The following is a 23,221-nucleotide window of genomic DNA, read 5'->3' on the forward strand; positions in this document are numbered from 1 at the left end:
GTATTTGCTTCGATAAGAGTGAAGGGAAGCAAAAAATGTGGCAACTTAGGTACTCCAAAGTGAGGGGCTGCCTCAAAGTGAGAGGCTGCAGGTGAGGGATCCTGACAGGAGGAGGAAGGAACAGCCCTGGGGGCGAGGGGGGGGGGGGTGTGGGCACGTGTGCATGTTTGGCGTGGGGAGTTGAGCCAAACGGACAGTAATAAAAGCAACAGGAAATATTCAAAGAAAGCACGCTCTAAATGGAGTACCGCACGAAGCCGTATTCAATCCCAGGATTGCCCTAACGCATCTCGCAGGCTATTATTGTCCCCATTTTACAGATAAGAGAAACGAAGCTCCAAGAGCTGAGTCAGGCCTTCACAATTTACCACTGTACTAACACTGCTCGCTAGTTTATACTTGGGAGCTACTCCCGGGAAGGGGGGTGGGGTGGCGTGGATGGAGATAGAGAGATAAAGGTGGTCTAGAAGCAAATGCCCATCTTTACTTGACCAGGGACTGAAGCAACCCCAAAGCCTCCATCCACGTGTGGGTCCCAGGCTGCCCCCCCTTGGCCATTTCCAGTTGCAGTCCCTCTTCCGGAGGTTACAGATGGGCCAGGGAGATCCATACAGAGCGGGGCGTGCTCTCGGATTGAAATCCGGCTTTGTTCTTCAACTCCAGTGTCATAGGGGAAAGCAGAGAGGGGAAGAGAAGGAAACAAAAAGTTTCAGCCTGTGAGTAGTATTTGCAATGTGATCTATGCGTTCTGAGCCAAGTTACTATACATGCTCTGGGGAGAATTACAAATAAATGACGAAACATTTTGAAACATGGCTTATACCTAATTAATCATGGAACTTGAAGAACAAAGAAAACATTTCTTCAAAGTTTCTAGCATTTTGCCTATTAAGTGGAGAGGGTGGGGGGGGAGGGAGGAGAAATCTCCATGCCCCGTAATGGATACACTGTGCACTTCATTTGGGGAAAGAAGCTCTTAATCTCCCTTGGCCGCCTGCAACCTCGGAATCCTTACATCTTTAATACTTTATGTCGAGCATTTTCATATTAAAGGGACTGAGAGTTTCCAGATCATGAAATCTTCCTTGGCTTTTTGTCCCTTGATCGCTCAGTCCAAACAATACTGGTTTTGAGATTAGGAGATCGTCAGGAATTTCTTAAGTCCCCGTGCTGTCGCACCCTGAGATTCCGGTGTCCTTCTTACCCCCTGCCACTACTCAGTGACATCTGTGGGCATGTGCCGCTTTGAAGCCAAAGCTCTGAGGCCCAGGTTTTGTGCCATGTCTATGTTATTCCGCATGCTCTTAGCCTCTGAACCTTGATTTCCTGATCTGTCAAATAAGGATAATAATAAATACCTTGCTGATGTATTTTGACCGTTAAGTAGAATAATGCCACAAAAGCACTTAGCCTAATGCCTAGAACATAACTGCTCAAAATGGAATATATAACTGAATCTTCCAGTTTTTTGAGGGTACTTTTGGCATCCTCTTCTTATCCGTAGACTTGGCCAAGGCGCCATTTTGCTTCTCCAGCTGAGGCACTTCTGTAAAACTCTGTCTCACCGGTGACGGGTTCAGAAGTCAAAAGTGACTTTGCACTTGGTAGCCAGCGTTTGCAGCTCCAGTGGGGACCCATCGTCCCACACTTTCCTCTGGAATTTTTCCATAGTCACTCCACGTGCGCTAGTGTGGACACAACAGGAATCAGAGATGTGTGGGTTTTCCTTCCAAACATTGTCACTTTTTCTTTATGTGGCTTTGGACAAGCTGAAGAGGTTACAAAAAATATACTATATTAAAGTGGTTGTGAGGAAAACCTGGAACCTGAACGCCGTCTCCCCGAGCTCTGTGTAGCGAACAAGAATGAAGAGAATACTTGGTCAAGGATTTTCCGGAGCTATGGTGAACATCTTCCAAGTTTCTAAGTCTATTTTCTCCTTCTGACTTCTAACAGCTTAGGCATGGCCATGTTGGGGTTGGCCATTCAAAGATGCTGCCAGGGACTTTGAATCTGGAAGGGACAAAGCAGAGGCTCATAGAGAAGTCTGGAGTCGGGTGGTGGCACCAAATGGCCGGTGGTCGTGGTGCCGAGGATAGCATTGTAACCAGACAACGCCCAAGGCATGACCTCAACTGTGTTCGCTGCTCTGCAGCTCTCTCGGTTCGGGGTCATTTTCCATCTCAGCTCTCCAGGCTTCCTGTAGACCCTGTAAGCCATGTGACATCTTCCTTTTAAATTCCTTTTCTGCTTCAGTTAGCCATTGGGCTACTTTGCTCACAAATGAGAATCCAGACTGAGACAAAATCAAGATATGCTCACCGCCCACTACATGCCAAATCCCGTATAGATGAGGAGACTGAGACCCAGAGAGTGGCGGTCATTTGTCAAGGTCACCAGGCTGGTCAGAGGTGGTGCAGTGGTTTGAAACCCTGTCCGCCTTTCCACTGAATTCTTTCAGCGAACAGAGCTAAAAGGTAAATGTAGAACCCATGACCGTCTACATTTGCACTGAATTAGCTTTGAAGATGGGGTTTTTTTTTTTTTTTGCAGGTTTACAGTTGTGACCTGGCGTCTACATTTCCTTCCTCCACCCCTCTTCTTGCCCCACTCCCTGCTCTACACTGGTGACTAGCAGTCTGTAAATTGAGTCAAAAGTGAAATATCTTTTAGTGCCTAGAATCAGTCCCGGTCTGTGCCTATGAATCAGACAGCCACTTGTTCCAAAACAGTGGAACGACTTGGCTTCGTGTCCCTCATCGAACTTGGTGTTGGTTGTGTGTGCTGCTGATTACCCTTCTTGGTTCACGTCCCCTCGGTTGATGCCTTTAGAAATTAAATGCACGTGCCTTGTACGGGGTGGAGTGAGGGCTTGGCTCATTTGGTTTCCATTTTACCCATCGCCCTACACCTGCTGTTGTACCAACAGATGGCATGGTCCACGCACTCTGGCATCGAAGGATGGGACGTTGGATGTTGCCATCTGCCTCTGGACCTGCCGGATTAGTGTACTTTTCTGCAGGGGTGGAGTAGCTTTGCCAAAGAATGGCCAAAGAAGCAACTGGAGTGGATATCCACATGCACACTCCCATCATCTTCTCTGTCTTGAACCCAAGGAGAGAGTTAGCAGCTCTCTAAGCACCTAACTTACATACCACAGCTTTCCTGGAAACAGACGCACATAAAACCACTTTATTCTTGACCTCACTCCAGTGTATCTGCAGAACATCAGTCTGGCCAGGACTTGGTCATCTTACTTCTTTTTCACTGTTTTTTTTTTTCTTTTTTTTTTTTTTTAGAAGTCAATTATTGAAGATATTGGGTAGTAAAAGCATTTTAAACTTTATTACTCTCTTTTCAGTATTAGATACAGAAGGTCTCGGTCAGCGATACAGTGTATAAAATATAGAAGCAGTGAATTAAATGCAACTTGATGGTACATGTTGTACCTTAATGAAAACAAAGGCTCAGGAACACTATTTGTGAACGTGTTACCCAATAAAGTGTTAGCAAAGGAGCCCATAAAGCTGCCAGAGGGATTTAACCATTGCTAGAACGAGAGGGAAACACTATTCAGTTGGGCTGGACACAGAGTGAGGTCTGCTGACTTTATCACAAATGCCAGAGGTTTTTTATTATTATTATTATTTATTTAAAACACATGGAAGAAAAGACAGTTGGGTTTGGCACCAGAAGGTCTTGTGGTAAAGAAAAAAAAAAAAGGAATATCCAAAAGTGCTCAAAATAATCTAAGGGGGAGAAACAGATGTGAAGAAACGAAGGCAGGATGTCATGGGGTGCCGCGCTGGTCCATTTAAAGCGACGGCAAAAGGCGAGAGCACTTCTCCATGGCGGGTGATAGACACGAGCAATTGAACAGTTCATACCCTCTCTGTTGTCCCTGTCACGAGATTTGTAGGTCGCTCTCAGCCAGCCACTGGGGCTAAAGGGCACAGGTCATGACCTGCTGATTTACCAAAGTATGATCAACTCACACAAATTATAGGCGTAAGAGAGTCCTGACAACTTCAATATGATGTGCAAGGAGCACAATTATTTGTGACATGTGAAGCCAGTGTGAGACCATAATTCTGTCGCTGCGTGACAAGGCATTATTAGGCAGGGCAGGCAGCGGCTTGAACCAGGAGCAGCTGGAGGAGAGGTGGAGAGAGAGAGAGAGAGAGAGAGAGAGAGAGAGAGAGAGAGCGCTCCATCGGGAAGGCCTGTGATGGGCTTTCTCTCCCAGAGTGCCAAACAGCAAGGCCCCCTTTGTGGAATGTGGGGCCGCTCCGAGGACGAGGTGCCCTCCTGCTATCAGGTCCTGGGAGGATAAAGAGGAGGGTGGGGGGAAGGGGGGGGGATGAGGCACAGCCCACGGGCCTGTGGGGGGTGCACAACCAAGGTGTTGTCTTTGAAACTGAACTTGGTGTTTTTGAGGAGGCCCGCTGCACCGCAGCACGGTTTCCGGGGGCAGATGAGGTGGGGTGGGGGGGTGCCGGGCAGAAACCTCCCCTCCATCAACCTTCCTTCCCGACGAGTCCTCTCTGGAACTTTCAGTGTGGCTGCTGGGTGAAGGAGGAGATGGTCTAGGGGGCCCTCTGTACTTCAGCAGTTTCTGCAGGGGATCAGTTCAAGGGAGGTGTAGGTAAGCGTTTTCCTCCTGGGAATGGGGACCGGGGCTGTCCCCAGCATCCAGGCCCCAGTAACGCAGGGCTTCCTCAGGCTGCGTGTGGGGGTCACGCGACAGCCGAGGGGCCCACAGGCTTATCTGCGAAGCGAGGAGCCGGACTGTGTTGTGGGTGACTCCTGCAGAGGGTGGCTGCTGTGTTTGGGGGCCGCTTCTTAGCTCGGTGACTTTTGCCCCACTGTTGGGCAGTGTGTGGTCAGGACCCGAATTCACGCAGTTTCCAAGAATGCTCCCTGGACACCTGCTGGGTGCCAGCCACTGCCCCAACCGCAGAGAACCGGAGTGAGAAACACCTCTGAGTGCCCCCGAGAGCTTGCAGTGGGTGAGGGTAGGCAGATGACAAGCGATTAAAATCCACGGAGGGGTGGGTGCTGTAGGGATCGTGGGCGAACCACGAGGGCGTGGCTCACTTCCTCACGTCATTCGGACAGCTGTCGGTGCAGGCCTCCCACCCCACCATGCGATACAGGTCTTCTGCCTCTCGGGCTCTGCCTCCTCCCCTGCTTCAAGGCCATCTGACGTCTGGAGGCCTGACCCGAGGGTCACCCGACCAGAGGGTCATCAGCGGCAGGCACAGACAGTTGCTACAGGCAACTCTGTAGAGTAGCAATCAGCACTGGGATCGTTTTGTTGTTGCCGTTTACTGTTCCTCCTCCTACAATGTGAGCTCCGAGAGGGCGGGGCTCTGTCTGGCTCTCCTCAGTATCCCAGTTGCCTAGAACAGTGTTGGCACAAAGTCCTTGCCCGGGAAATGCATGAATGCCAAGCACTGTTCTTCGTGTTCTTGCCCTTAAATGCACGAGCCCAGGGGCACCTGGGTGGCTCAGTCAGTTGAGCGTCTGACCTTTGACTTCGACTCAGGTCACGATCTCATGGTTCATGAGTTCTGACGGTGCAGGACCTGCTTGGGGTTCTCCCTCTCTTCCTCGTTCTGTGCTCCGCCCCTGCCCTCTCTCTCTCTCTCTCAAAATAAATAAACTTTAAAAAAATAAATATATGAGCCCATTTAATCCCCCCAACCCCCCAGTGAAATAAGCATGTTAGGTATCTGTTGCTGCATAAGTTATCAGCTTGCAGGGTCATGGCTTAAGATGACAATATTCATTATCTCTCACGGATTTGTGCCTGGGCTGAGCCGATTTTTCTTCCGGTCTTGCTTAGAGCTTTTCACGAGGCTGCATGTCCCTGGGAGCTTGGTCAGGGCTTGAACATTCAAGATGTCTGCTCATCCTCCAGGCCCCCTAATTGTGTGCCAGTCGAGCCTCGACTTCCTTACAGCATGGGGTCTGGGTCCCCAGAGGGAAGCAGCAGAAGCTTACGGGCCTGGGCTCAGAAGTTCCACAACATCACTTCCTTCCCATCCCGTCGGCCCCAACAAGTGCTGAGGCCAGCCGGTATTCGAGGAGAGGCGAATGGACCCTCCCTCTTGACGCCAGGAGTGGCATTTGCCTCTGCAGATGACGGGATCGTATCCGGAGGCTCTCTGTTACAGTATTATCAGCCTGCTTCACAGCCGTGGACCCTGAGGCGTGGTGAGATGAAAAGATGCATCTGAAAGTACGTGGGAAGAAAACGGCAGAACCAGGGTAGCAGCCTGGAATAGTCTAACCTCACGTTCGGTGTTTGTTGCTCACTGATGACTCTTCGTAATAGCCCCTCCTGAATCTCGTGTGACAGAGCTGGTCTCTTCGGTGGCTCTCCCTCTGCTGTTTACTTTCTCATCACAGTGGCCAGAGTTTAGGAAGGCTGGGGCTCCTTAGACCCAGAACCTCATCCAGCCTCTACAGCTCATAAACCGTGTGACCTTGAACAAGTGTCTGGACCACTCTGAGTGTCTTTTCTCCATCTGTGAAGTTGGACGGTACCCTAGGGGGTAGCGGCCAGACAGGATTGTGGGTGGTTATAATAAGGCCGTACATGTAAAGCACTCCACACAATACGTGGCACCTAGCAATCACTCAAAGGGTGACTGTTTTAAGGTGACAAGGATGTCTTTAGCTGGCCCGGAGATAAACCCTCACAGACGTGTTTCATAATTATATTTAAAGTGTAAGGATTCCCAGGTCATTGAGCAACACGCTCGTGTTTAATGGTAATCTGAAGATACGTTCTAAAATCAGCAAGAGTATTTTTAGGGACTCTCTTGTTTAGGATGTATTCATCATACTCTTCCCTGCAAGCATCTGACTAGGCATCCTGCCATCCTGTTTCTATAGGGAACTTTCCATCAAAAAAAGAAGAAAAAAAAAGATGAGCAGAATGATATGCTGGGATTGCAGATAGACCTAAATCTAAGTTACTAAGAGAAAACTAAGGCCAAACAAACAAATAAACAAACATCCCCCGAGGGCCCCTTGTGTCTCATCCTTGATTCACTGGATTATTCGAGACTCTTGGGTATTAGAAGTAGCATGGCAGTCCTGATTCCAGCCAGCCTCCGAGAGCGAGAGGGGAATTTAGGGTCAGGCTTTGGGAACTTACGTAGCGTCGTCATCAGAAATCACCGTTCCCACCGCCTAGCTCTGCTTTTCCCATGGCCTCCTTTCCCTCTTCTTCTTGGGCAGCCTCTGCTTTGCTTCCAGTTCCATGACTCAAAGAGGGGGAGGCCCCTTCTTCTCCTGTTTTTTTTTTTTTTTTTTAAATTAAAAAAAAAAACGCCACAGATTATAATCAGTTCAGGTTGAGCCCATGTGTGATGTAACCAGTCACAGAGTTTCAGGGAGTAGAATCTGATTGTCTAGCCTGCGTCAGGGCCAGCTTCTATAGCCCGGGGGTAGGAATTCTGGGATTACTGGTCCCGTGGATTGAGGGACAATTGTGCAAGGGAAATGGGAACCTTTAACAGATTCTCCTCAAGGACGGTTACAATATGGCAGAGCTCTAGATTTACCGAAAGCTCCGGGAAAGAATTCTTGTCAAGATGAACACAGCCCCTGTGTTGCTTGTGGCTTGGGTGGGGACCATTTTTCTATTGATTACCCCTTTGTGCCCTACTGGCTGTGTTTATTTGTGGATGTTTATTTTCTTATGGGCATAAGGAAATGCTCAAAATAAGTATATAACCTTCACTCAAAGTCCCAGCTTCTAATTTAACTTCCCTAACATCACCACATTTATTCCACAGCCCCTAGATTAGCCAGCATTCGCTCAGTAAGCCAAATTTTGTGAAAAATATTTTATTTCTTTTATTTGTCCCCAAATGTTTCCATTGTATACAAAAATGAGACAGTGTTCCTTTCGGGGAGAAGGAGTTTCTACTTTGGGTTTAAACCAAACAAAATAATATTTAAGGAAACATTAAATAAATTATTTATCATGTTGGTCAGCGTTTGGGGGGAATATAGCTTAGATAAACAGATTTTTAAGGTCAGCCACTCTAAGGGCTGAGTTTTTTATGAAAAACAGCCTCTGAGGTGCTTTAATAAATCTTTAAAAAGAAAAAAAAAAAATCAGGCCCCTGTTTTCATTACTGAATCATTTGCTATTGCTGAATAATGGTCATTCAAGAGGTAAGCTTAACCAGCAGGCCCCAATAGCCACGCTGGGAAACTCACAAGTTATGAAAAATCTGTGTTGATAATGAACACTGCTGGTCATGCTTGGATTTCTGTGAAAGCAGCCCAGTCCTTTGGTTGCGTTTTAAATCAGATAAATGGACAGAACTGGCTGATTTGGGTCATAAAATTGTCAAATGAAGATAAATTCATTCCTACTCGATGGGAAACTTCAGAGGAGAATTAGAATAGATGTAAGTAAAAAAAAAAATAATGTGCTGCTTTCCCCTCAAAATAAACGGGTACCAGATTCATCACGTGGCTGTAATTCACCTCCTGGGTCGTCCGTCTTCTCAAAGTGCGGCTGAAGGCATCTTTTGGGCTCGTTTCTACTGCTAAATGGCATTCCTCAGCCAAAGAAGGGTATGGAGAGGAGACGAAAGGATGTTTGGATCCTAAGAAATGGAAGTGGAAGGGGTGGGAAGCAAGGGCATGGACGAGGCCGGAGGAGAAGAAGTGAGAAATGGAGAAAATCCGACGTTGTAGAGACTGGCCAGAGAGCAGCGCTGGAGGCACGGCTCACTGTGGCTCCGGCTTCATTTCTTTCTGGCTCATAATTTGTCCGAAACGTGAAAGCCTCTCATGACCACCTCTCATCTATGCACTGAGGCAACATCCCCGGATGTGGCCCTGAACTGCCCCCTTGGTCTTGAGAGGAGGCGTGGGCTGGGAATGAGCCCAGAGGTTCTGAGCCTCGTCTCTTTCAAGGGTGGAACCTGCAGCAGAATTTCATGGCTTCCAAAAAGAGGATATTTTTTGTTTATAAGCAGGAAGGAATGTCACTAAGGAGTTGGGGGTGGGGGTGGGCGGGGGTTGAGGCTGCCTGACCATAAAGTGCCTCAGGGTTTGAAAGTTCAGGAGAAGAGAGCTTGACTAACCGCATCTGGGACTTGAGGTTTTATTGAACCGGTAATGAAAATAATCTTTGCAAAATATCTTGAAAACATTTGATAAACACAGACTGAAGCTGCCACCTAAACACATGGAAAGAAGATAGCCTCACATTCAGATTCGCAACCTGTTAACAGCAGGTACCATGTTAGGTGCAAAGCACAATGGTTAGGAATGCAGTCTTCAGAGCAATGCAGAACCAAGTACAAGTCCCCCCTCTGTTCGTGGTAGAACCGTGACCCTGCTGCTTTACCTCCCTGTGCCTCAGTGGCTTCATCCATCAAATGGAAACGGATGCTCCCTCGGTGAGCCACCACGAGGACCTGACTGGGTAAGTCGCGTGGAAACGCTACGATGAAAGAGCGTCAGAGTGGCCACAAAGCCTTTCCCTCTCTGCATCCACTCTTGTGGTGTTGCAGGCATCCCATTAAGAGGTAGAGTCTCTTTGGCCACCCCTTGAGTTTTGGTTGGCTGTGTGGCTTGGGACAATGGCAAATGTGAACGAAGCAAGGGAGACTTGAAAATTGTCCACCAGGGTTTTCTTTCTCTCGCCGGGCTTGGATCCCAGGGACTGCTTTGCAGCTGAATCCGAACCAGCCTGTTGGACCGTGAGGCCACATGGAGAATCACAGTGACCCAGCGGACAGCTTGTAGACTGTCGGACATGTAAGGGAAGCCAGTCTAGATCGTCTCAACCACTAGCTGACCTATCATGATACAGGGGAGTGCCCAGCAGCCGGGAGCAGAAGACCACCCAGCCAACCCATAGAATTGGAACCTAAATAAAACGTGGTTGTTGATGTGAGCCACTAGTCGTGGGTGGCTTGTTCTACAGCAAAAGCTAATCGATACAGGTGGCATCCATCCTATTATTCGCCTTGTTGATTAGATCAACCAGTTTTTCAATTTGAGTTTTTAACGCCTTTTTGTTCAGAAGATTTTCTTTCTGTGGAGATGGACTGTGGAATAGCAACATCTCCGGCAGCTCTTGTGAACAGTTTAGTAGTTTAAGATAACTGCAAAAGCCGAGATATAAAACTTCAATGAGATCTTTTTCTGAAGATGTGTTAAAGTTTTTCCTTCCACCGTATTTCTAAAGTTTGCCATCAACATTCTCAAAGCCAGAATAACGTGCAAAAGAAAATACCAAACACTGAAGCTCACTGAAGTTCAGTGGCAAGATGAGTCAAAACAGAAAGTCACTCTTAAACAGTTCTGAAACCCTGAACCCAGGACCCTACCGGAACTAAGAGACAAAACCGGGTAAGAGGTAGGTAGGTCAGTGCTTTGGAAGCCATCCACAGTCTCTGGGGGGTAGTGACAAGCTTTGCCAACTATCCAGGTGTAAAGGAGAGAAAAGAGTTTCTGGACCAAAGCAAAAGGAAGAATCTTCCAGATAATTTAGACCAAATGAACACTCTTGGCCAAATTAATCAGAGACTTGTAGCCCAAGTGCGTCTGATGGCTTCCATTATCTGGACAGCTGTCTCATTCTTCCACTTTCCTTGGAATATGTATGTTCTTTGGCATTCCACCTTCCTTTTAGTGCCTACATTCTTCATCCAGGTTGCCGTTTTCTGAGGTTTTGAGAGTCAGACGCTCGGTAAATTCTGGACGCAGATTTTTGCCTTGAAGAGTCCAAAGCGTTCATTCACTTAACAGATATTTATTATTCAATTATGAGGTGCTAGACACGGTGCTAAGCGCTGAAGATGCAACAGTGGCCAAAGAGACCAGATGGCTTATCTTGCAGTGTATGTCTAGCGAGGGAAAGAAGTTCATAACCGGACAATATCATGCCACGTGAGAAGTGTTGTGGTTGCGGAAGGTCAGGGCGCCGTTGGGAGAATCTTGGATGAGCACCCAATTCAGACCTGGGCTCAGTGGTCAGGAAGCATGTCCCAGAGGCAGTGGCATCTAAAGGTGAAAGATAAAGAGCATGAAGAAACGTGACTCGGTAGAAGAGTCTGGCGGGCCCAGAAAACAGTATCGTATGGCCCGGCCTGAGAGAATCTCAGGGAACTGAAATTTTCAGCAGGGCCAAATGCTTGCATCAGCAGCAGGTGCCAGCGGGACCTCAGTGCCGCTGAGGGGCATGATGGCGAACGCGGCCACAATCTGTCTTCCCAGTTTTACCCAAGAGCCATGGTTAATTTCAGGCGGTAATACTCATCAGTGCTCTTAGCAGTTGTATCTGTGCGGCCAGAGAGCATACAAGTGGGGACATACCAGCTGGCCAGCTGGTGTTCTGAAGGGACGTTGACCCGTGACAGGTGTATACCCCTCAAGGTTAAGCCAGACTCCGTAGCACTTTCGTTATTCTCCTGAACCAGCGGTGAGGGTGAGGGTGAGGCCCAGAACGCAATGAAATTATGCCTGTCATAAGAAAGGACTCTAATTAGAGTTTTGAACTTTAGAAATCCTCGTGGGGCGCCTGGGTGGCTCAGTCGGTTGAGCGTCCGACTTCGGCTCAGGTCATGATCTCGTGGTTCGTGAGTTCGAGCCCCACATTGAGCTCTGTGCTGACAGCTCAGAGCCTGGAGCCTGCTTCGGATTCTGTGTCTCCCTCTCTGTGCCCCTCCCCTGCTCATGTTCTGTCTCTCTCTCTGTCAAAAATAAATAAACATTAAAAAAAATTTTTTTAATGGCTGTTTCAATTCTCTAACACTGCACAACAAACAACCTCAAAACCCAGCAGCCTTAAACAGCAAACATTTATCACCTTACAATTTCTGTGGGTCAGGAATCTCAGTGCAGCTGAGCTAGAAGCCCCTGAATTATGATCTGTCACGAAGTTGGAAGCCAAGCTGTCACCCAGGACTGCACTCTCCCCCGAAGGCCTGAGGATCAGGGGAGGATCCACTTCTAACCTCATTTGTGTGGACTTGACTGTGTTCGGTTTCTCATGGGCTGTTGGGCTGAGAGTCTGGATTCCCTGCGGACTGCAGAAGCCCCTCTCAGTTTTTTACCATGCAGATCTTTCCGCAGGACACTTTCCAGTCTGGCGGCTGACTCCTCTTAGAGCTAGCAGTGTGGACGTGGGAGAGGGCATATGCAAGAGCCTTTTTATAACCTAATGTTGGCAGGGGCTTCTCATCATTCCCGCTATACTCCATTTGCTAGAGATAAGTCAGTAAATCCAGTCCACGCTCAAGGGATTCTCTCTGTGACAAGCAGGAATAATATTTACCCTGCAAAGTTTTTAAAGGATAAAACGAAGTGATATCTGGAAAGTGCTGGACACATGTTAGCTCACGTTAAACGGTGTGGATTCCATAAGGAAATTGCTTTGTTTATGCTTAATATATCCATGAGCTGTTGTCATACATCATCTTCCCCTTACGCTTTTTGGACGAGTCACCTCGCAGGAAAAGCCGACACAACAACTCTTCTCGTACAACTAGTAAGAGGTCTAGAACAAGAACGAAGGTAAGTAGGGGACAGGAGGGAACAACAGATAAACAGGATGTGGTGCTGGTGGGTCTCATCAGAGGACGGGACCCCTGTCCATCCTCTGTTTCGGCTTTCTCTCAGGAATCAAGTTTTGCACCTTGGAGCTGTGAGATCAGGTGTTGTCCTAAGCATTTCACATATATCATTTGGTCCTTAAACCATCCGTTGCAGTAGGTGCCATCATCAACCCCATTGTAAAGTGGAGGATGGAGGAACGTGCCAGAGCTGATGTAGTAGGTAGGAGATGCGGGTACCAGTGACGCCAGAAAAGGCAGCTATCCCCAACTCTATACCACAGCGGTGTCGCATGGGGCACAATGCCTGTGGCTCATTTCAGGGAACTCGCATGGGGTTGGCACAATTTTCTTGCCTCGGTGGGAGACCGGTGTGCCACCCCTGGACTCTGAGGACGCGTAGCCCCTAGGCTCCCCTGAGAACTCAACTCCTGTTGACAGGCCAGTTTGGTCCAATCAGTACGTTGGTTTTCCTCCAATCTGCCGAACAGCTTCCGAAGCTCCTCCCTTCAGACTGTGGTTCTTCCTGATAGCATCCTGGGCTCTCAGGTAGAACCAAGAAAAAGAAATTCATCTGGGGGAAGGCAATCAGGTACTCTAACCTCCTTCATGCAGGCTCCTTGTAAAGTCACCCGTGTGCTCCCCCAGCAGAGGAGAAGTGGACCCTCTCCTCCCATCTCCACTGGAGTCCATTTTTCTGCCCTGTACCCCCTTGGACCATGCCAAGCACCCCAATCTCTTTCTTTGTCTAGACCCTACCTGACCGGTTCCCTGAGCCCCAGGGTGTATACCCCCACCCCCACCCCACTTATAAGGGAATAATAATCAGACAGTGATCTCCATCTAAAGGGGATGAGCCCGCTGGGGGGGCCTCATGGCGACACATGGCATCCCCTCCTCTTTTACAACACAAAATTAATTATTTTTCACTTTTCAGGCCAAGAGAACTTTTAAATTCAATAGATTTAGGGCCTAATTACTCATCTTTGCCCACTGGCCTTCACAAAACCTGCTTTATAACTGCTGCAACCAGAAGGGTGGGCCAGAGTTGGGAGCAAGATGAGATTTTACAATCTGGAAGGAGTTCCAACATGTTTAGCAACGACTGACAGAGAACAACTGTTTCTACCCAGGACGTTCGAATCTATGCCAGGGAAGCAGAGTAGTGGAGTCGTGGAAATATGGAAGGGAATGTGTGATAAAAACAAGGAGGGTTGCAATTAACATCCAAATAAAGGTTGGAAGAAACCCACTGAATATGTTGGCATCTGGTAGATTTCAAGCTCAAGGATTAAAACCTCCAAGTTAAGGGAGCAATTTTTGGTTTTCCAGCAAGTACCTCTAGGGGCAATAATTTTCAGGGAAAGGTAGCTCATAACCCTGAATGTAGTATGAACATTGCAGGCTGCTTGCCCAAACTTATTTTATTTTCATTTGCATTATTGGTTTGAAAACTCCCCTGGGTTCTTGATCCATATCACGCTGGCACATGTCCTCGCAAAAACTGAAATGCTGAGCCAGCGTTTAACTCTGACTGTTTTACTTGACTTGGGAGAGGCCCAGAGAAACTTACGTTGCTACAGGAAGAGTGATAAAACTCTCAGCCCTACTCCTGAACGGATCATGTCACCAGGGAGATATTTAGAGGGCTGGATTCTTTTCAGATGAAACCCAAGAATGTCAGGGGTTGTGCAAAAGTCTCCATGACATATGCATGTGTGTCTGTATGTGCGAGTATATAGGCATGCATATACACGCATCATTTTTGCAAGCGAATTGCAGGGAGAGGTTGGCTACGACCACACACAAATTTGGATCGTTGTTCATGGGGTGCCTCTGATAGTGATAGCCAGATCGATTGCCATGCTGTGTTTTCAGCCACATTTACAGCTGTGACTTGTTTCTCTCCTTGCCAACTGATGAATCAGGTGAGGGATTTGGCATTGCCTATTTTACACTGGAGGAAACTGAGAGATTTGCCTTAAGCCACAGAACCGGAGGGTGAAAGACAAGACTAGGAGTCTGCACTCTGCGACCTTTGCTTCTGCATTCAATTCTGCTTCCCTCTTACTCTGAATATCCTATACTGAGAAAGAAAAAGCCATCTGTGTGATCTCCCAAGGAAAGATCCCAATCAGTATAAGCCATTCACATCTATTGCCCGCAGCAAGACTGGAAACTTACAAGAAAAACCTGCTTCCCAGCTCCACTCCAGCCCTGAAGGGGGCCTCAGAGCCTCCTGCAATCAGCCATCGTGCCTGGCTTCTTAGTGAGATGTGGCCAGGAAGTGGTTTCACTGGCCCCCTGAAGCCCTCTGGTCAGACCTAACCTCTGGCTCGTTCCCCACTACAGGAGACATTTGCTTTCTGGTTGCCTACAGCACCTTGAGTTTCTTATGGGGAATTACCCCCTTTCTCCATCTGCCATTATGTGAAATCTAGGCAAAGGTGAAAGTCCAGGTGCCCACTTGTCATGTGGAAGCTGAGGGCATGGGCTCCTCCCTCTAGATGCCTCTTTGTCCAAGCAGGGCCAGGTAGAGGGCGATCAGATTTTCTCTCCTGGCACTTTGAATGGAGGCTTTCCCAGCATGTGTCTCCTACTGTGTCTCCAGCTTCCTGCTTCCTAGGCCTCTGCAAGTGGGAGATGGCCCGGGAAGCAGAGACCTCTTCCTGTTTCACCCTCGCTCCCAGGCTGCTCAGAAAAAGAGCCAAGATCGTGTTTCCGAGAGGCCTTTTGTTTCCTGGGGGCTATCTGCCTGGCTTCATGGGAGAGGCAGGTGGTGTTGGAACTTGGAAGCCATGGAAGGCTTTCTGGATGGCCTGAACAAAGGTGTGGAGGTGGAAAGCAATGAATCTAGTTTTCAGTACAGTGCATGTATAGGACAGGGGTAGGAGGTAAGGCTGACACATCAGGTTGGCATCAGTCTTTGAAAGGTCCTGAACGGAAAGTCAGGGAGTTCGGAAAGCAGGCACGGAGGAGATAAACACTTCCACAGTCAGCCCATCTGGACTGTCAGCCCATCTGGACCCTGCTCCCCTCCTTCCTCTCCCTGACGCCCTCCTGGCTTACTTTACTCCCTAGCTGAGGTCTGAAAACCAGGTTGGGGTTCTATGGATGACCACTGCATCTCTGGAAGAAAGAATGGACTAGACCTTCCCATTTCCATGATGGGAGGAGAGGAAAAGCCTTGTAATTACTGCTGAATATGGTCACTGTATGAGCTTTCTCTGTTTATACTCTTTTGTCTGCCCACCCCTAGAAGCTGACGACCAGGTTCTGCAATTCTACCCTCCAAATGTCTCTCATAATTGTCACCTCTCCCTCTCTAAGCCCTGAGGCAGCGCATGAGGCATCTAACTGACCTTCTGGCCACAGTTGTACTGCCCCTCCCACAATATGCTTTACCACAATAGAGTTCGGTCTTATGATGCATCACAGATCATTTTTGTCTGACCAACTGCCTTTGGATAGATCCAGTTTCGTAAATTTGGCACGGAAAGCTTGTTGTGATGTCCTGGCCTGAGATCCCTAAGATCTGTCTGCTTCCCCCACTGTTTCCACCAGCCTCTCCCACAGCCTGGCTCCCTGCTTTTGCTGTCTCACACCTCCACGTTTTTACACCCATTCTTCCTACCTGCAACGCTTCCTTCCACACTTCGGTTCCACTGTAGAACTCTTGCTTCTCTTTCCAGACTCTGCTTAAATGTCACAGTGGACACAACGCCTCATATAACAGTCACCCATTGAATATTGAAGTCGGGTCTCAGCAAAACCTTTCTGCCTTTCCTCTGGCCCCAGCTACTCCTTCCTTTGGCCTCCCAGCGTTCCTTGAATGTAGAGACCTCTACTGTAGCACTCCCTACCTTGCATTATAATCTCCTGTCCCCTCATTGAATAGTAAGTAGTCTTCCTGAATCCATAGGTATAGTGTGTGTGTGTGTGTGTGTGTGTGTGTGTGTGTGTGTGTGTGTGCATGCTCCCCCCTAGCCTGCACTCATTCCTCCTTCACAACAACATTGTCTTCTAAGAATTCTCACTCCGCAGAGTCCTCTGTAGGCATTTTCTCTCATTGCCCAATACAGCCAAGTAGAGGTTGTATGACCTAAGTTTGGCTAAGCTGGCCCCATCACCTCTGAATTTTGTCTGGATGGCAAGGATGAAAGAAAAGGCTAGCACTCCTGCACGGTGCCAATCCCCACGTGAGATGATCCAGGGGCTCCCTCCACAGAGGCCTAATACCTAGTTCCTGTCCGTCCCTGGCCGGATGCTGTGGCTTTCCTTTCCACCCCCAGTGTCTCAAATCTTTCCGGTAGATTCAGTCTTTTGTCGTTAAGTTCATCGGTGTGAGTTTCTGTTGCTTGCCACCAAAATAACCCTTGGCTGCTGTAAGGAGATGAGGAGAAAGCTGAGAGAGATTCTCGAAGACACCATGTCTCTGTAGTTGCAGTGCTGGAAGAACGGGAGGGTCCTTTCTTTCTTGGACAGGAAACAACAACTCACTCAAAGCAGCTCAAGGAAATGGGGCGGGTCGTTGAAAAGATATGGCCCTTGTGGGAATCTAGGAAAGGTGGAACGGCCACGTCTCAAGTGGAAAGGAACTGAGGCAAGTCGGGGAGGTAAGTGCTCTTGCTCTGGCTCACTCTCGCTGCACCTGTTCTATTGCCGACCCATCTGTCTGCCTCACTGTCATTGCTTCAGCTCGCACGGAGGCCCGTGCAGTGACGCCGCCTGCCCCGCATGAATGCCCTCGGCGCCCCTCACCTCTGGGCACAGCAGGACACGTCTTCACCGCCAGCACCTACAACCCTTTGTTGCAGGGCAGATCAACGGTACTAGGGAGTCCACGCCCCTGGGAGCAGGGAGCCATCCTCAACCAATGACCAGGAGTTGGCTCCCTCTCCTCTTGGCCAAGATGACTCCAAGGCACACAGCTGAGTTCCCCAGCAAGATGGAACTCCAATTGCCCCCTCTGGAAATGTGTTTGACTGGCTTGCTCCCTCCCCTTCTCTTCCCCGTTCCCTGACCAGTGCTTGTTGGGATTGCCTCTCGAGTAAACTCAAGGGTCTACCTCTGCGGGAATACCTTAAAACAGCCCATAATGGCCCTACCCCAGGGCTTACATGACCATGCAGTTTGAGGACCCCCAGCCCACTGGCACCTTCATTCTGTCTCACCTCGTGCAAATTCCAACAAGAGAGATTGACCCCCTTTTTTAGTGAGAGTTAAGCTCATCCTTTTAAGTCAGGCTGCATTGAGAGATGGCCGGGACGCCATGGATAGCCACCCCCGTCGGCTAACACCCCCGATCCTGGCATCTCTAGCAGGAGGGGAGAGTCACAAGATCGGTTGCTCCGTCCGCAGCTCACACTGTGCAGAACGTACCTTGAGTCTCATCTGGGGCCATTTGGCTTTCAGGTAACTATCACCCAGGTGGTTGCATGGGAAAATCAACAGGAAAGGCTGTTTATTGGACATCAAATAATTATTTTCAAACAGTGCTTTGATAGGTTAAGCACAAAAGAATCGGAAACATATGGATTAAATCTCCATTGAAATGCACATTTGGGTTTGAAAATTAACAGAATGTGTGCTTGGGAAGGGATTCCCCCCACTTTTCTTTTCTTTTTTTTCTTTTCTTTTCTTTTCTTTCTTCTTCTTCTTTTTTTTTTTGCTAAGCCAGATTATTTGGAAAATAAGTCAGGAATTTTTCACAGCTCAAGCACCCTCCCTTCTACGCCCTGCCTCCCTTCCCTTTAGCTTTTCCCTCACAGAGTTAATTAATAAAAACAACATTTATCAAATATGACAAGTCAGTCTATGTACGTGTCACGTGGGGTTGGGGGGAGGTGATAATCTGCAGGATGGATGCATTTCAGGGAGACTGGAGGTCATCAGGGCTGCGATGACTCATACCCATTGCACATACCCCATGCGTCAAGCACACTGTGCTAAGCGCTTAATATGACCATTTAGCCCCAGGAGACCCCAGCACGTAGGCGCTCTGTCCCCATTCCTCATTTACAGATTAGAAAGTGAGATTTAGGGTTAGTGGTATATTTCCCAGGTGCCAATAGCTAGTAAGTAGCAGAGCCAACATTTGAACTCTCTCCTTCTATCTTCAGAAACCACTGGGTTTCTGATCCCACTTTCTCTGTGAGTGGAGACTCCTACAACCTCTGAGTTGGAACAGGGTTCTAATACCAACCGTTCGTTTCACAAAAGAGGAAACTGAGGCCCAGAGAGGTGAGAGATCAAGCTAGATGGGTATGTTTGGGAGGCTTGTTTAGACAGACAAGCTATTAATCAGCAGCATTCATCTGGTAGCTTTTCCAAGTGTTAGAAATTGGAAATACGCAAAGGAGAAAACCCTTGGTTATGGCTGTAATGTCTAGTATTCCAGTTCCTGTCCCTTGCTCTTTGGATGGGAATTGTTTATATGAGATACAGTCAGAAGGGTGAGATTTGTTTACCACCAGGCTTGTGATAATATTGGGAGTTCCCAGGTCTGGTCTTCTACCTAAGCCAAATGGATAACATTACATCTAGTGGAGATCTGAAGGCCAGCGGATGGCCCACAAGGCCTAAAATGTGTTTCCCAACCCCTGCCTTGCTACCCGATATTTCCAACAATAGTCCTTCCTTTTACAGTGTGGTGTCTCCAGGTCGTCCAAGGTCTAATGAAAATGTGTTGCAAAGGAAGGAGAACAGTTTAGACTCTAAAAGTGAATCAACTTAATGGGTTTCTGGTCCCAGAGGTCACAGTTCTTAGGGAGAGGGATGTGCTTTGTCCCTGTCCAGGAAGCCAGAGGGAGGGGACCATTCAGCTGACTGGTGTCCCCTGGTCAGACCCACAGCCACATAGAGACATTGTCATTGTCAAGGTTGTTCTGGCTGCAAGGGAGAGAAACCCGCTCAAACTATGCCAAGCCCTAAGTGGAGGGCTTCAATAAGGACATGGGAGTTTCTTATACAACCCCAGAGAAGGCAAGGCAGCTGAGCCCCAGAACCAGAATGACATCAGGTATCAGGGACACTACTCTTTCAAACTTTCTCTGGTCCAGGCTTGCATGGTATCTTGTCTCTGCTTCTCTCTGAGGTTCTGCAGACCAGTTCTCTGCTTCTGGACAAACTTGGCAGAGGATAACCACACCAGATGGTACCACAAGGAGTCCAGTTTGAAAGACTAATGACAATTGCTGCGTCCTAATTGCCATTTCCTGAGAGAGAACATATAATTTATCCAGCTTCAGTTTCCTATAAACTCTTGGTCCCATCCCCTGCCGCCAGGCAATCTGGATCCCCACTACGACCACAGCTGCATGGGTCAACTCCTGCGGGTGGAAGGGAGCGGGGTGGCCTGGAAAGAAATCCCCAAAGCTGTGATACCTTGGAGAATGTTTCAGAGACTGCTGGCTGCTCCCCAGTCTTTCTGTTCCCTTTTTTCGACAGCAGTAGAGCCCTTTGATGCTTCCTGGGGGATATGCTCTTCCAGAATAAAGACCCTATTTCCCAGCTTCCCTTGTGACTTCCCAGCTAAGCCCATGTGACTCAGCTCCAGCCAATGGGATATAAACAGAGGTGGTGTGTACGAATTCCAGGGAGGGGTCTTTACCAGGAGGAACGATGCTATCTCCCTCCCTTTCATGGCAGATTGGACATGATGTTTAGAGATGAAATAACCATCCTGAACCAGTACAAACCACACGTTCATGATGGCAGAGCGGAGGTTACGATGGAGTCTGAGACTCTGCTGACTGTAGGCAGCTGTGCCAGCCAGGACTGCTCAGGGACTTCCTTGAGGCAGAGAGACAAACATCTGTCTTGTTTGGGTTTCCTATCACTCTCAGCCAAACCTGGTCCTTTAAACTAGAGGGCATACAAGGTAGCAAACTTGGGAATACGCTGCCTTTCCGTATTTTATAGTTCCGGTGCACATGCGTGCTCATGTACACACACACACACACACACACACAGTCACCATAGAGCAAAGGTGGAGAGAGCCTTTCTTTGGCTTGCATCATCTCTAAACTACATCTTCTTTCTTACATCTGCTGCAAGGCCTGTGGCTTCTGTATCTTCCTCCTTGCAGGCATTTGAAGTCCACTGAGGGATTATCTGGGGAGATATTCAAGACTTCTAGGACGATTTCTTGCTAATGGACAGATTCTTTCTCCTCCTAATGATGGGTGAGCTTCTGGAGACCACAGAAGCCCTTTGTTCTCTGTTCTCAAGGAGACAAACTTATTTTTTTTTTCCCCTCTGAAGAAGCTTCTTATCCGATGGGTGCAATATCACAAATAATTATGCCAAATAGCAATACAAGTCCCACTAGAAATAATGCATCCATTATTTCATTTTATCCTTGTCGTTAGAGCTTCTGCTTAATTTAAGTTAGTATAAAGATAGCTGTGGGTATTCCCTGCCGGAGAACTCGAATCATGCTCTTTATTGAATATTTACCATTTCCTATCTGAATCTTCCTCTCTTGATCCATTGTTTCACAATTAAGAAGTTCCGCTGCTATTTTGATCTCACATAAAACCTCTGTAGTTCCACAGATGCCTGTTCCTGGGCGTCCCTTATGTCTTGGGGAGACATCTGAGAGTAGGGTTGAAAGGCTAATGTGTTCTGGTAACTTGGTGGTTTTAGTCGTGTTAATGAAAGAAAGGCTTCGTACAGAGTCACCCGGTGGTCTGAGAAAGTTAAGGAAGTCACTCAGATACCTGAGACAGAGGGCAGGAATGAGGACCATCTGTATGAGTGTCTCTTTCCATAACCAGAAGGTGGGTTGGAGGGACGTGGGGGATCTGGCCAGCAACTGGTCCCCCTCCCCCAACAAATATCTGCTAAAGGGTTGACGTGCGTGGGATATTAAAATAAACAGTATCCACTAGAGACAACATGTTGGTAAAATGCTAGGGAAGGCAATAACATCAAAGGTATAGAATATCTAGTTTATGCTTCCATTCTGTGTTGTTGCTTCTAAGGAAATCCTCATAATGCCATCAGCCAACAAAGGAGTGATAGGTGAAAACCCAGTATGTCCGACATTTGTCAGACGTCATGAATCAGATTGTAAGAAAAGATGCATTTTCTGACCCCCTGAAGGGACCTTCGAATTCAGTCTCAAGGAGGGAGTGATATAACCACGATAGACTGATACATTTATAAATAGTAAGAATGACTCAGTCAGTCGGGATATCTATCACCACATGATGGGGACCAGCTAAAAATAATTTCAGGGGCCAAGATGAAAGGCATGGCCGAGGGCTCCTTAAAGGCATTAGATCTCTCGGCAGATCATATGGGTAGATTCCAAATAAGTATCAGAGATGAGATTATAACATGATACGATATATGATGCATAACGTAATATAATACAACACAGTACAATATAATACAATACGATATAATACAATGTTGGTAGTGCTCTGGAGTCAGACAGACCAGGGATCAAATCCCATCTTCACACAGTAGCTGTGCCTGCAACCTTGACCAAATTACTGAACTTCTCTTTGAAGCCCCAGCTTCCTCACATGGAAAACAGGACCGATAATAACAACAGGACCTATATTACAGGATTTTGTGAGGATTAGATGAGATAACACACATAAAATGGTTGACTTATAGTAATGCCCATAGATCTTAGTTATTGTATATGGGTAGTGATAATAGGCCTAGGGTTAAAGGCTGGAGCAGATACATAGTTAGTTACTCATTTACAACTGTTTACCGAGTATCCACTTTGGGCCAGCCCTGGGGATGCATTGACGAGTGGAAAAGAATGAAGGCTCTGCTCTCTCTGGGCTTCTAGCATAAAAGGAGAGAGATATATCAATCAACAGTGACACTGTGGATCCGTGAGCATAAATGGAGAGACATACTTTCAAAAGAGGGACCACGGTTCGGTGAGAGCAAAGCAAAGGAAGCTGAACCAAACTGGGCATCCAGGAAGGCTTCCCAGGGGATGTGCAGACCGAGCTGAAGGCTAAGGATTGGGTGGAAGCTTGTGAGGGAAGGGGAGAGGAGAGAACGTGTCGCAAAGACAAAAGAGAAGGGCAGGAGCGAAGGCAAGTTGCCGGCCCGGGGAGGGGTGGGTAGCAGGTGGTCGGCTGAAGCTGGGGATGGGGGTGAGGGCCTCTGAGTCGTGGCCAGGGTAGGGGTCGGCAACAGGAAGGTTGAAGATGGAGAGAGGAACGGCAGGAGGGAGACGTCCAGACTATGGTGGCCCCGGAACCCACATTAAGGATGTTGATCTTTACTCCTCCAGCAGGGGGTGCTTCATCTGATTTGAGTTTCAAGAAGGTCCTATGGAGGCAGGCCTCAAATGTCGTTCTGCCTCCTCCTCTCAGTTCATCCTCCCAACCACTCACAGCCAGATTACAGTGAATTATGTGGAAGCCACTTCCATTGCTTCTGTCTGATCTTCCCGCAGAGATCACAGACCCTCCAAGGGCCAGAGATGTGTGCTCCTTGCACTACCCACAGTGACGCACAGTCTTGAAAACAGTAGGCGCTTTGAGGGAGCACATACCTGACTATAATAAGGCAAAGCCAAGTGGAAGGCAATGTCTCACTTTCCACAGAGAAAGCCTACTTGAATATAGGCCCTTTTATGAAAT

The 23,221-nt window shown here is 48.0% G+C and overlaps 1 long non-coding RNA gene across 1 annotated transcript in view; it reads left to right on the forward strand.

Annotated features, from left to right (window-relative positions):
* Positions 1-23,221, forward strand: part of LOC109272919 (uncharacterized) — a 75,343-nt gene that overhangs the window by 47,268 nt on the left and 4,854 nt on the right. The window lies entirely within an intron of this gene.

This window comes from Panthera pardus, unplaced genomic scaffold, assembly GCF_024362965.1.
Source record: "Panthera pardus isolate Hobbes unplaced genomic scaffold, ASM2436296v1 HiC_scaffold_22, whole genome shotgun sequence".
Lineage (NCBI taxonomy): Eukaryota > Metazoa > Chordata > Mammalia > Carnivora > Felidae > Panthera > Panthera pardus.